The 14,756-nt window shown below is 44.2% G+C and overlaps 1 pseudogene; it reads left to right on the top strand.

Annotated features, from left to right (window-relative positions):
* LOC103745479 overlaps window positions 1-13,525 on the top strand; it is a 15,228-nt pseudogene extending 1,703 nt beyond the window's left edge.
* The last annotated feature ends 1,231 nt before the right edge of the window (window positions 13,526-14,756 follow it).

The following is a 14,756-nucleotide window of genomic DNA, read 5'->3' as shown; positions in this document are numbered from 1 at the left end:
GGCTAAAAGTCAAAATGTCCTTGGGCCTCTTAGCAACATACTCTGTTCCAAAGACCAAAAGTGTCAAAAGTATTTGGGAGCTTGTATCTAATCCTTAAAAGATTTTAGGGTTACCTCTTCAGAGGGGGGAATGTTGGAGGGGAGGGAGTGGGCATGGATTTGATCAAAACACTTTATATGCATGTATGAAATTCTCAATAAAGTTTTTGTAAAAGTTTAAAAAGATACAGTTTTATATAATTGTGTTTAAATGAAGCACAATTTTATGGGACCAAGTCTTTAAACACCAGGGCCCACTAACAGGTCCCATTCTGAGAAACAGTGGAAACTGATCACAACTGAGGAAAAGCAGGACCCTGAGGAAACAGGTTGGGTCCTCTGGGAAAATGTTCAGAAGGAAGGGTCTGCAGAAGAGCCCACCCTAATGCACCTGCTGCCGAGATTGTATGTGTACTCAAGCATGGGTCTCACTGACTGACCAGGATCGTTGCAACCTGGAAGAGTTGTTGAGAATCGTAGTCTAGGGCAGGGAGCTGTTTCAACAGGTAAAAGCATTTGCCAGGCAAGCCTGATGACCTGAGGTTGATCATGAGAACCCACATAAAAAGCCAGATGTGGTGGCTCACATCTGTAATCCAAGCATTCCTAGAGCAAGATAGGGAGAAACAGAAGCTTCCAGAAGCTTTCAGGTCAGGTAAGCTGGAGAGAACTGAAAGAAACAACAATACTTCAACAAAGGGGAAGAAAGAGCCAAGTCCTAAAAGTTGTCTGCTGACCTCCACATGCATACCCTGTGGCTCTCAAATATCAACAATAATTTTTTTAAAGGCCAAAGAAGTTCAGCAAAGTGGCACGTATCTTTAATCCTTTTCAAAAACAAGACTTCGAGCCTGGAGAGGTGGCTCAGCAGTTAAGAGCACTGGCTGCTCTTACAGAGGACCCAAGATTGTCAGCACCCACATGGCAGCTAACAACCATCCATAACTCTGGGTCCAGGGAATCCAACCCCTTCTTCTGACCTCAGCAGGCATTGCACAACATAGGTGCACGGACACACATGCAGGCAATACACCCAGACACATGAAATAAAAATAAATAAAATATTAAAAAATACTGTATGTGTATGTTAGTGTGGATACACACATGTGTGCATGCATGTGGAGGCCAGAAGAGGTCAGCCTTGGGTGTTGGTCTTTCAGAAACTGTCTACCTTGTGCTTTGAAACAAGGTCTCTCATTAGCCTGGAGCTCACCAAGTAAGTTAGGCTGACTGGCTAGCAAGCACCAAGATCTGCCTTTCCCCACCTCCCCAGTGCTGGGATTCCAAGTGTGCCTCATCATACTTGACTTTTCTTTGTGTGTTCTGGGGATCAAACTCTAGTCTTCATGCTTTTTTGACAGGCTGGACTCACTCTGTAGCCAGGCTGGCCTCAAACTGGCAATCTTCCTTTCTCAGTCTCCTGAGTACTGGGATTACACATGTGGGCCACCATACCTCGTTCCATGGGAATTTTCATGATGCTAATACTGACTTTACACTAATTCAGATGGGTCGGGAAAACTGAGGCCCTGTGTATACAGCACAGAAATCACTGGCAGAGTGAAGCTAGAGCCTGTCCCTTGACAGAATGCTGAGCTCTGATTTTACAACCATCTTCTGGTAAAGAGATGCACATGATGGAGAAAGGATGTGACCTGTAGTGTGGTTACTGGTACTAAGGGGTGCTGAGTGAGTTGTAACCCATTCAAAAGAGATCTGGTAAATACAGTGTTCATTTTTCAGTAGTTCAAGGCAAAAATTTTTGTTAAATTTAGTGGTGGTTATTGGTTTGTGGAATGACTCAGATAGTACATAAACTAACGTATTTGCAGGTAAAATTTAAGCCTTTAACTTCAAAATGTTTATTATACTGTGTTGGGTCTCCGGGACCCTCATAATTGTGGCATAACTTATGACGAGGCCTATTGTAACTTCCTGAGCCTGACTAAAGTTTGGCGACCTGTCTCTGGCTGGTCACTTCCTCATGGAGGTGACTCAGCAGGGCCCGACCTGGACTGCCTCTCCCCAATCACAGCTGGCGTGGCCAATTCCCAGTGGCTCACAGCCATTGCCCCAGATGACATACACCTTTGCCCTTCCCTTTTCCACACCCCTTTTTGATTAAACTATATAAGGTAATGCCTGACGCAATAAAGTGAGTTCCTGCCTCGACAAGATTCCCGACTCAGTGTGGTTTTTGAGTCGCCGACACTCACCGTCCCACTCAGCCCCTAAGAGAGGAACCCAGGCTGGTCCTGGCCTCTCTCCCTGTGCCGTACCTGTCGGAGAGTGATCCAACATTACACTTATTTTTTGCATGTGTGCATATCCATATATGTGTATATGTAAGGGTGTGCACATGCCACCACATGCATGCAGACACCAGAGAGCAACTTTTGGGAGTTGGTTTTCTCCTTCCACATAGGTCCTGGGGATCAAACAGTTTGTCAAACTTGGCAAGAAAACACCTTTACCCACTGAGCTATCTCGACAACCCTTAATTGTTTTTTGACATTTATTTGTTTTATATGAGTGTGGCGGTCAGAGAACAACTTCTGGGAGTCATTTCTTGCCTTCCTCTTTATGGGTTCTGGAGATTAAACTCTGGTCATCAGGCTTGGTGACAAACACCTTTACCCACTGAGCCATCTCACCTATACCTTTAGCTTTTTGATTGCTTTCTATTTACAGCAAGTGAGGCTGGTATTTCATTTTATGGAAGTACTAAAAAAGACACTTCGAAACCAGGCATGGTGGCCCATGCCTATAATCCCATCACTCAGGAAGTTGAGGCAGGAGAGGCAGAAGTTCAAGATTATCCTTGGCTACATAACAAGTTCAAGGTCAAAAAACACAAACCCTTCTAAAATGTATTCAGTTGTATAATTATGAGAAAATCGAACAAAATTATTATTTCTAAACCATCCTGATTACAGTTATATGAGAAGTCAGGACTTTGGGAGATGCCTGAGGATGAGGTGATGACATAGCCTCTGGAAAACACGGACCAGAAATGTAGGGGACAGCCTAGGCAAGATCAAAGGCCAGGCTTCTTCCTCCTATCATTTTCTATCCTGCCATTTCTGCAGTGATGGCACAGGCGCCCTTGAGGTGTTTCTGGAGTATGCCCGTTCCCTGTCCACAGGAGACACTCTGCCTCTGCACACCCTGGTGCTTCTGTTGGCTTCCTCCACTCTTCAGAGCAGTGACCTTCCTGGTAGATTCACACAAGCCCTGAGAGAAGATCAGCAGACTCTGGGGGCACAGTGACAACTGGACATTCATTTGTGTTTATTTTTTTAAGACTTAATTTTTTTTTCTTTTTTTTTGTGGTGGCACACGCCTTTAATCCCAGCACTTAGAAGGCAGGGGCAGGAGAATCTTTGTGAGTTCAAGGCCAGCCTGGTCTACATAGGGAGTTCCAGGCTAGCTGAGGCTATAGGGAGACCCTGTCTCAAAAAGACAAAAAGAATTGATATATTTATTTTTATTATGTGTATGAATGCTTGCCTGCATGTTTGTAAGTACACCTGTGCTTGCAGTGCCCACAGAGGCCCGAAGAGAGCATCAGATTGATCTTCTGAACCTGGAGTCATAGACTATTGTTAGCTGTCTTGTGGGTGCCGGGAATTGAGCTAGGGTCCTTTACAAGAGCAGCCAACACTGTTAACCACTGACCCATCTCTTTAGCCCCAAGTTTTTTTTTTAATGTGTATGATTGTTTTGCTTGCATGTACATATAGGTACCTATGTGTGCGGTGCTCACAGAATCCTGAAAAGGGCACCAGATCCCCTGGAGCAGGAGTCACAGATTATTGTGAGCTGCCCAATGCTGGGTACTGAATCCAGGTCCTTTTCAAGTATCTTAGCCACTGAACCATTGCTCCAGCCCATCATTTGTATTTATTTTGTCTAAAATAAAGGAAAACATATATGACTCATGGGTTTCATGTACGTCAGGCAAGCGCTTTACCAATGAGCTCTACTACCAGCCTCCAGCCCTATTTCTCTTTTTGGGACAGGGTTTATCGAAGTTACCCAGACTGATCTCAAGCTAGCCCAGGCAGTCCTCAAATTGAGATTCTCCTGCCTCAGCCTCTCCAGTAACTGGGATTCCAGATATGTGCCACCACATCTGTCTTATATAATACAGCTAACCTTTTCTTGGCTCATTTGAAAAGAATGTTTGTACACCTCTAAGAAAGAACTCAGCTTGTGCTGGGAATTGGGTACACACACACACACACACACACACACACACACACACACACACACACACACACACACACACACACACACACACACACACTCATCAGAATCCACACAAGTTTATTGCAGCAAGTGTCTACCCTGGCATGGCAGTGAACCTGATGAGAATATAGCAGGACTGCCTGCCCCTTCCCTTGTCTCTTCCTCACCTGGTCCTCTCACAGCACTGGCCTTCCTGACTCTGCCTTAGCTCTTCCCCATTCCCAGCCACTCAGAAGAGAAAAAGAGGGAGAAGCAGCCCACAGGACTGAGAGAACAGATGTAGTTCTAGACCCAGCACAATTTGTATATGTCGTTTTCCTCAAACACGTTCCCTGGTGACTTAATCCCAAAGTTCTCCTCTAGCACGTTCTGCTCTTTAAAAAAAGAATCATGGCTCTCTGTTCCTCCCCATTCCAGAGAGAGCCGCATTTTCTCGTAAAGTGCGAGACTCATCCCTGAGACATGATGGGAAGGCTGGAGAAAACATTTGTACTGGGTGCCTGGTTACCAGGGCTGCCTTCAACTCTGGCAAAGCAGATACTGTTGCCATCAATGACCCCTTCGTTGACCTCAACCACATAGTCTACATGTTCAGTATGATTCCACCCATGGCAAGTTCAGTCAAGGCTGAGAATGGGAAACTTGTCATCAATGGGAAGGCCATCTTCATCTTCCATGAGAGCTACCGACAACAAATGGGGTGATGCTGGTATGGAGTATGTTGTGAAATCTATGGGTGTCTTCACTACCATGGAGAAGGGGGGTGGCATTTGAAGGGTGGAGTCAAAGGGGTCATCATCTCTTCCTCTTCTGCTGAAGGCCCCATGTTTATGATGGACATGAGCCATGAGAAGAAGTATGGCAACTCCCTCAAGATTGTCAGCAACAGCTCCTGCACCACCAACTGCTTAGCCCCCCCTGGCCTAGGCCAGCCATGACAACTTCAGCACTGTTAAGGGACTCATGACCACAGTTCATGCCATCACAGGAGACTGTGGATGACCCCTCCAGGAAACTGTGGCGTGATGGTTGTAGGGTTGCCCAGAACATCATCCCTGCATCCACTGACATGGCCAAGGCCGTGGACAAGGTCATCCCAGAGCTGAGCAGGAAACCCAGTGTCATGGACTCCATGTTCCTATCTCTAATGTGTCCATTGTGGATCTGACCTGCTACCTGGAGAAAGCTGCTAAATACAATGACATCAAGAAAGTGGTGAAGCAGACATCAGAAGGCCCCCTAAAGGGCATCATGAGCTATACTGAGGACCAGGTCATGTCCTGCGACTTGAACAGTGACACACACTTTGATGCTGGGACTGGCATTGCCTTCAACAGCCACTATGTCAAGCTCATTTCCTAGGATGACAATGTTTGGCTACAGCAACAGAGTGGTGGAGCTCATGGTCCACATGGGCCTCCAAGGAGTAGGAAGACCTGGACCACTCACCCCAGGAAGAACATCCCAGCAAGAGGAAGAGAGAGGTCTTTGGCTGAGGGGCCCCTGCCCCAACTCAAACCCCAACACACTATCTCCCTTCACAGTTTCCATCCCAGACTCTGAGAAGAAGGGGAGGGGTTTAGGGAACCCTACTTCCTTGAATACCATCAATAAAGTTCACTGCACCTGCCCCCACACAAATGCAAACAAAAAAGAATCATTACATTTTTACTTAGTGTGTGTGTGTGTGTGTGTGTGTATGTATCATACCTGTGCATGTGAAGGTCAGAGGAGATCTTGCTGGAGTCATTTCTCTAAGCCCACCATGTGGGTCCCAGGGATTAAACTCAGGTTACCAGGCTTGGAGGCAGACGCCTTTACCTGCTGTGTCATCTCAGCAGCCCTCCTTTTTCAATTTTATTTTATTTGCATGACACTTTGCATTGACTAGCATTCTTATTCACTCTATTTCCTTGAGGACCGTCTGTCTGTCTCAAGAGAATATAAATGTCATGAGAGCAAGTGTCCCAATCACTCCAGTGTCTCTGATGCCTGCCACAGGCCCTGGCCCTCTGCTTAATAAACCAACCTGGACAGAACACATACCCTAAACGGTACAAGACAAAGAGGCACGCAGGAGCTGAGAGAATCGCAGAGTTTTGCTTGGAAGGAACCCTGGGGAGTATTGTCAGGTGGATTTGTAAGAATAGCCAAGGAGGTAATGCAGGCGACCCGACCCACACAGTCTGGCAGGGGTTGAGCACTCAATAAAGAAAGCTATTATGTTTTATTATCATGCCATTGATAGTCAGGAAAATGACCTGGCTCTTAGGATTTGACAGTGTTCTTTGCAGCCCAGTGAGAGCATTTGGTTTCTCTTGCCTCACTCTGACCCTGGAAAACAGTTTTAGTCTGAAAGCTGCCCCCTCTGCATCCCAGGCACAGTCCAGCCAGTGTGTGTTACTGGTACTGCTCTTCCCAGAGCATCCTGAACAAGAGCTCCCCACAGGACTGGGCTCTGCTTTCTTTGTTCACGCTGTTTGCTTTGAAGCCCTTCGCACAGGCTGAGAAATCAATAGGCTGCAGCTGACCCTGCGTGGCTCCTTCGCACTCTCCTTTGGGAGGCTCTGCTCACTCCAATGTACTGATAAGTAGTGGAGAGCCCAGCTCTGTCTGCAAATTAAGGTCTTTGTAAGTAATCAAAATTCACCAAGTTTAGCTTGCTGGAAATTCTCTATCCAGATTGTCATTGGGTGCTTTCTCTATCCAGATTGTCATTAGGTGTGGAAGCACAAGTTCCAGGTCTGTGTATGAATAAACGTCAAGTTAAGCTTGCTGTGATAAGGTTATCAGTCCCTGCATAGATTAATTATTTAGGAGAGCATTTTTTAACGGTGGGGTTTTCATTTAAGTTTTGCCCCTTGATGTATTGTACATAAAAATGACTAATCCATCGGACATTGCTATTGTGTGCATGCATCCATCACTATTGGGCCTCTTTTTCATAATTGGTTTATTAATTATAGCATCTTAATGATCTGTTTAAAATAAATAAACCATTTGCACCATTTCAAAGGTATTTTGTGAGGCTCAGCTGATATTAAAATAGCACCAGCCTTATGTGCTTTTTCAGCAAGTGACCTAATTAGTTAATAAAGTAATTGAATATTAAAAAGGATGTTGCAAGTGATTAAAATTTAAGAGCCTTCAGAATGTTATTAAAGCTATAAATCATACATCACTGTTTTAATTTGCATAGCTACGGAATTACTAAAGGTCCCCCGTGCACACGGGGCTCGGCAATCAGTCCTTTGACAAAATGTTGGTGATGTTGAGGCACCAAATTCTTCCAGCTTCTTTTGATAGCTACATAGAAACCTGCTTTTGCCAAATTAAATGTCTAGTTGTTGAAATTGCTGCTTGTTCCTTTTTGACAGGTGTATATATTCATACATTCATCTACCCCAAAAAAAGATTGATGAAAACTTTGTGTTAGAGTTCTGGGCCTTGTGAGGAGCAAACAGATATGGTCCTCTTGAAGGTTTTGTTCTAGAGATGGACCGAGACGTCAGTCACGTTGTCCATGTATAATTACAAAAAGGTAATAAAGGGCTGTGAAGGAAAAGCATCAGATGCTCCCAGGAGATTGTGCTGGTAAATTTGGCCTTGTCTGCTAGACAAGGAATACTTAATACTTAAGTCTGCTAGATTAAGGAATACTTAATTCCAGGTCAAAAGACTGGAGCTTTACCCAGTAGGCCGCGAGTGAGCTTTTTCCAAGTGGGACGTGCCTGATAAATCTGCCCGTAGTGTGTGGGAAGGACTGGCTGGAATTGCTCTTTACCCACCAGCCATCGTAACTTCCTGGCTATGGGAATTCCACTTGTGTGTGGCTAAGGCCGATGCTGTGCTCAGAGAACAGAGATCTAAGCCTAGGGAGGTTGATAAAGCATGGAAATTGATTCTTGTAATTCCATTCCACTTTCTCTGTGACTGGTTTAAGGTAGGTGTGTTTTTTAAAATATTTGATTTATTATTTTTATTTTATATGTATGGGAGTATTGCCTGCATGTTTGTAAGTGCACCTGTGTCATGCAAAGCCCAAGGAAGTCAGAAGAGGGTGTCGGATCTCCTGGAGCTGGAGTTACAGACAGTTGTGTGGGTGCTGGGAACCAAACCTGGGTCCTCTACAAGAGCAGCCAGTGCTCTTAACTGCTGAGCCATCTCTCCAGCCCCAAGGAAGATGTGCTTTGAGTAACTCTAAGAGGCTTCTGGATGAACATTCTTCCTTGGAAGTAAAAGGCTTTTTTTCTATGCCTTTGGATGTCATCATGAGTAGAGGTGATGTTTGGAGCTAGAACAGTCATACTGAGATCATGAGGGGGAAGGGAAAAAAATACCCCCCACCCCTGCCCTCCACACAAATGCATGCAGATTGCTCAACTCAAATGCTGATATCGTTTGGTTGCTGAAATACCTGTGGAAACCTCAGACATCTTAATGTATGAAACCACTTTTAGTTGGGAACTCGGCTGCTTGAAACTTCCAACATCTTACTAGAACCTCATAGGTCAACCAGGAAGATGCTGGAAACTTAAAGACAAATGCAGGAGCTAATGGAATTGTCAAGGTGAACAGTGAGGAGATGCTAAACAGTGACTGTGTGGAAAAGTAGAGCTAGAAATGAGAGCAAGGGCGAAGCTGAGATCCACTGACAGAAGGCAAACAGGATGTGTCCGTGCTTCAGTTAAGGCCCTGGGCCATGGGAACTATTGCCCGTCTAGTATTTCCTACCAGTCTGGTGTTGCTTTGAGCCTTTTTCATGTAGTTTCTCATGGAACGACTTCAACAACTCTAAAGTACGGTTAGCTGGCACCATGATTGAAGTCTGTTGTTCTGCTCATGGCTTGATTTCCCAAGTCAAACCCAGCAGATGAGTTTCTTCATAGCTCTCAGACATCCAAGAAAAGCACTGGTTAGAATATGACTTCTGAAAGTTTGCTTCATAGCACACATAAAAAATGAGACCTAAATTACCTGCCTTCAGTACTTTTTTTTTAAAAGACAGGATCTCACTATGTAGCCCTGGCTGGCCTAGAACTCACTACGTAGACCAGTCTAGCCTTGAAATCACAGAGATCTACCTGCTTCTGCCTCCCAATTGCTGGGATTAAAGGCATGCACCACCATGCTTTGCAAATACTCTTAATATTATAGAAGAAAATAAAATGGCCAGGTGTGGTGGTGCATGCCTATAATTCTAGCACTTGGGAGGCTAAAGCAGGAGAACCAAGAGCTCAGCGTCAGTTTGGGTTACACAGCAAGTTGAAGGCCAACCTGGGGTTACAGACTGAGATTCTGTCTCAATAACAAAAATCAAAACAACAAAAACAGAAGTTCAATATTTAGGGAAAACATGAAATGCTGAATTTGCATAAAATGCTCCCAAAATAACTTAATTTTTATGTAAAATTTCCATTTGCTTTTATGGATATGGCTTTTTAGCTTGAAGTAGAAAATTTTGTTTTATTTTATTTGGAGCTGGAGTCTCTTTATGTTGGTCAGGTTGGTCTTGAACACTCAGATTCAAGCGATTCTCTGCCTCAGTCTTCTGAATGCTGGGATTACAGGTGTGTGCTCCCACACCCAGCATGAAATAGCAATTCCTGACCAGAATTTTTCAGTCCCATCAATTTTTTTTTCATAATAGTTTCTTCAATCTCTTCACAAGTCATCACTAACCATAACTTTTTCACACAAGCAAATAATTTAAACAGGGCTGGCGAGAATGCTCAGCAGATAAGGGTGCCTGCCGTGAAAGCCTGACAACCTGAGTTCAATCCCTGGAACCCAACATAAAGGTGGCAGGCGAGAACCAACTTCCAGCACCCACACTGGGCAGCTCACAAATTCCTGTAACTCCAGTTTCAAGGGATCCGACACCCCATTCTGGCCTCCATGAGCACTAGCAGATACATGTGTGCAACACACACACACACACACACACACACACACACACACAAATAAGAAATAAACCTTTAAAAAATTTAAATGATTTAAATAAAATAATTTTCAGCTGGGGCTACAGGGAGACCCTGTCTCAAAAAGACAATAATAATAATAATAATAATAATAATAATAATAATTTTGAAACTTAGAAATTTTACATTTGAGTCATCTTTAAAGAAACTAACATTTCTTTCATTGACAATTGCAATTTTGAAATCCCTTATAATTGCTTGAATGATGTGCAAATTGGATGGCACTTTCTCAAAGTATTTCAAAATGATGCCCGTGAGCTGGTATGCCAACCCTCTCATGCGTCGTCCCTCAGCACAGCCAGTCTGGCTCCCTCTGAAAGGGCAGGCCAGTCACAAACAGAAAACATATTTGGCCCTGCCTGCTGAGAAATGCCCTCCCACCCCTCCATTGTTGAGCTTCCCCCTGGCTTCACTTTGGTCTGTGCTGTGAGGCTTCCAATGTGGGGTCCATGGGTCCAAGCTGCAGAGCTGCACGTCGTCCATGCTTCTGACCCCCTCTTGAAATTGCTAATAATGTCTGAACAAGGAACCCCCATGTTTTTGTGTTTCACCAGGCCCTGCAGTTTACATAGCTGGTCCTAGCATCTTGGGTATCTGAGACATGAGCCCCTACACTAGCCCTTGCCAGTGGTAGGCAGCTGCATGTGCCACTACTGGCTTCAGGGGTCTGATGCAACTTCTTAACATCTTCCCTCAGCCCATTCACATGCAGCATGACAACCAGGATGGCATTGGTGTCCTCAGGTTCCACATTACCAGGGCCATGGGTCACTGTTTTGTACCAGACTCCACTTCGCACCTTGTAGGGACTCTGATGAGGCTGTTGATATGGCTGGCAGTGGCTGCCTCAGAGGTCCCTCCTTCTTTGAGACTTGAGGCATCAATTATATAAGTCAGGGTACCACAGCTCACCATTTGGGGAATCCCATATACTACACTTCCCAGATAGGCTACTTCCTAAGATGTTTGAGACCAAGTCAGGTGTGGTGCCTGTAGTCCGACCTACTTGGGAGGCTGAGGCAAGATGATCACTTGAGAGCTCAAGGTAGAAGCTAGCCCAGGCAGTGTAGCCATATCTTGTCTCAAAAACAAGATACAATTCTCTCTCCCCAACCCCATAATCTCTGTGACCTGATAACCTTGCTACAAACATTTCTAAAATAAAGTGTAAGTATTGGATGCTGAACTCACTCTGTGCAAGAGGCTGGATCAGTAGAGTCAGCCCACATATCCATCAACAGATGAACGGATAGAACGTGGTACAGTGGATTTTTATTCAGTCATAAAGAAAAATGAAACCATGTCTTTTGTGGGAAAATGTATAGAATTGAATATCATTGTGTTAAGTGAAATAAGAAAGACTGGGACAAATACTACAATTTATTTCATGTGGAATCTAGATTTTTAAAGTCTGGGGATGAGGATGTAACTCAGTTGGTAGAATGCTTGCCTGGCATGCATGAAGCCCTGGGTTCAGATCACCAGCACCACATAAACCAAGCATGGTGGTGTATGCCTTTAATCTCAGCCTTCAGGAATGGATCAGAGAAGGATCAGAGGTTCAAGGTCAGGCATGGCTACATATTAAATTCAAGGCCAACCTGGGCTACTTGAGACTCTGTCTCAATAAACAAGAAAAAGTGGGAAGATGGGTTACTGGTAGGATCAGAATTTCAAAATCATCTTCAGCTGTATAGCAAGTTGAAGACCAGTCCGGAATACACGAGACACTCTCTCAAACAAAAGATCAGTAGTGTATATATAAAACATGAAAAAGGGGGGCTATTAGAACGAGGAAGGTGACCAAGGGGGGAGGAGGGACAAGAGAGGGTAGCATGGGGAGGATATGAGCAGGTGCACAACAGACATGTGAAAATGTCAACACAACCCAACAGTCCCTGCTATGAACATATGCTAATGAATGAAAAGGGCTGGGTTCCCGAGAGCCGCACCTGAGGGCTGAATTGCCAGGCAGAGCTTCAGGGAGACACTCACATCCTGTGGGCCCTTCATCTGCCATGTGCCATTTTTGAACCAGATTCTCTGTGTCACTCACATTTGATGTCATAGCTTCATTTTAGTGTCTATTAAAGTAACTCAAAATATGCATATGTATAACCTTGTCTATTTTATTCAAATTTGAGTAAAATAGTTTTAAATTAAAACAGCCCTGGTGCTGGAGAGGTGGCTCAGCAGTTAACAGCACTGGCTGCTCTTGCAGGGGCCCCAGGTTCAATCCTCAGCACCCACATGGCAGCTAATAACCATCTGTAACTCCAGTTCCAGAAGATCCTATATCCTCTTCTGATTTCCGTGGGCATTGCATGACATGGGTCACTTACATATATGCAGGCAATACACTCATACACATAAAATAAAAGTAATAATAAATAAAAACCTTTTTTGGTCTTTTTGAGACAAGGTCTCCCTGTAACCCAGCTGGCCTGGAACTCACTTTGTAGACCAAGCTGACCTCCAACTTTCAGAGATCTGCCTGCCTCTGCCTCCCAAGTGCTGGAATTAAAGGCGTGCACCCTCATGCCCGGCAATAATAAGTAAAATATTTTTTAAAATTAGAAACAGTCCTAAGTCACAAAGGACAGGTGACTTCCAAAACACAAAAGGTTGTGTGTACTAAAATATTAAAGAAAATTTATTTATTTTTACTTTTATGTGTATGGGTGTTTTTCTTGCATGTGTGTATGTGCACCATGTACATGCAATGCCCACAGATGCCGGAAGAGGGAATTGGAGCTTGGAACTGGAACTACAGATGATTTTTAGCTACCATGTGGGTGTTGGGAACTGAATCTGGATCTTGTGCAAGAGCAGCCAGTGCTCTTCCCCTTGGAGCCATCTCTCCAGCCCCGCGCCTAAACACTTTGCATGGAGCAACAGCTGTACTTGGATTGACTCTGGAGGCAGAGGAGGAGGCGGGGGTGAGAGGACATGGCTGAGGCACAAGGGGACCAGGTGACAGTAGAGAAGACTGTAGATTCAACCTCAGATTTCTCACACAGGATACTAAACTCCTAAGTTTTCCTCCCCAGACACAAAGATCACAAGTATGGATCAGCCTAGAATGAAGCCTCCCAAGGAGAACCCTAAGAGATTTTTAAGTGAACACTCTGTTCATACTATTTTATTTACTTACACAACGTTCTCTAATTACAGTATTACTGTTCCAAGATGGGCAGTGCAATGAAAACTTTGAAGACATCAATGATGTGGAGTCCTCTCATATGAAGATTTGAAAATTGCCCTGTTCTGACTTTTTTCTAGTTCCCTGTCTAGAACTTGTAATGCTAATTACTCTTGCCTTTATTTCTTCTTCACATCTCCCATTCATGATTCAAGGACTTTCTTCTCCCCTTAGAGACAAGAGTTATGCAATTTGGGAGTATTTTAGATAGACCCACTGAACGGGTATTCCAGTTACCTCACCCTGCATCCCTGTTCAGCATGGAAGAAGCCAGAGCTGTCGGTGTCCCGATTCCCTATTGGCAATTTGGGTAACCCCTTCAGAGGATGGCATGATAAGAATAGGAGGTAGGAATTGGCTAGGCAGTTAGGGTAAAAAGACCCCAAAGAAATATAGCCAGTTTCTTGGCTAAAAGTCAAAATGTCCTTGGGCCTGTTAGCAACATACTGTGTTCCAAAGGCCAAAAATGTCAAAAGTATTTGGGAGCTTGTATCTAATCCTTAAAAGATTTTACGGTTGCCTCTTCAGAGGGGGGAATGTTGTGGGCATGGATTTGATCAAAACACCTTATATGCATGTATGAAGTTCTCAATAAAGTTTTTGTAAATTTTTTTTAAAAATGATGTGGAGTCCTTTGCCTTTAATTTTTTAAAAAAATATTTGATTTATTATTTTTATTTTATGTGTATGAGTGTATTGCCTGTATGTGTGTAAATTGACCTTTGTCGTGCAATGCCTGTGGAGGTCAGAAGAGGGCGTCGGGTCCCCTGGAACTGGGGTTACAGACAGCTGTTAGCTGCCATGTGGGTGCTGGGAATCGAATCCTGGTCCTCTGTAAGAGCAGCCGGTGCTTTTAACTGCAGGGCCATCTCTCCAGCCCCTTCATTTTTTTTTTTTTTTTTTTTTTTAACGTCTATTTATTTACTTATTTGGTCAGAGAAAGCATATGCCATGGTGTATGCATGGAGACCAGGGGACAACTTTCAGTAGTTGGTTCATTCCTTCTGTTATGTGGATTCTGGAAATTGAGCTCAGGTCTTCAAGCTTGGCAGCAAGGACCTTTTCTTCAAGCCGTCTCACTGGCCCCCTTTGCCTGTTCTTGACTCTCCATGTGCCTATGTGTGCATGCCCATGTATGTACATACTTGTGTGTAGTCATTCAAAGTGGTTCTTCTGACTGAAGTATTTGTTAGGATCACAAGCAATGGAAAAAGAATAAAAGCTTTTTTGTTTGTTTTTGCATCTTACGTAGCCCAGGCTGGCCTTGAACTTGTTATGTAGCA

Source organism: Nannospalax galili, unplaced genomic scaffold (genome assembly GCF_000622305.1).
Source record: "Nannospalax galili isolate Female #2095 unplaced genomic scaffold, S.galili_v1.0 scaffold983, whole genome shotgun sequence".
In the NCBI taxonomy this organism is placed as follows: domain Eukaryota; kingdom Metazoa; phylum Chordata; class Mammalia; order Rodentia; family Spalacidae; genus Nannospalax; species Nannospalax galili.
This window is presented reverse-complemented; position numbering and strand designations above follow the sequence as displayed.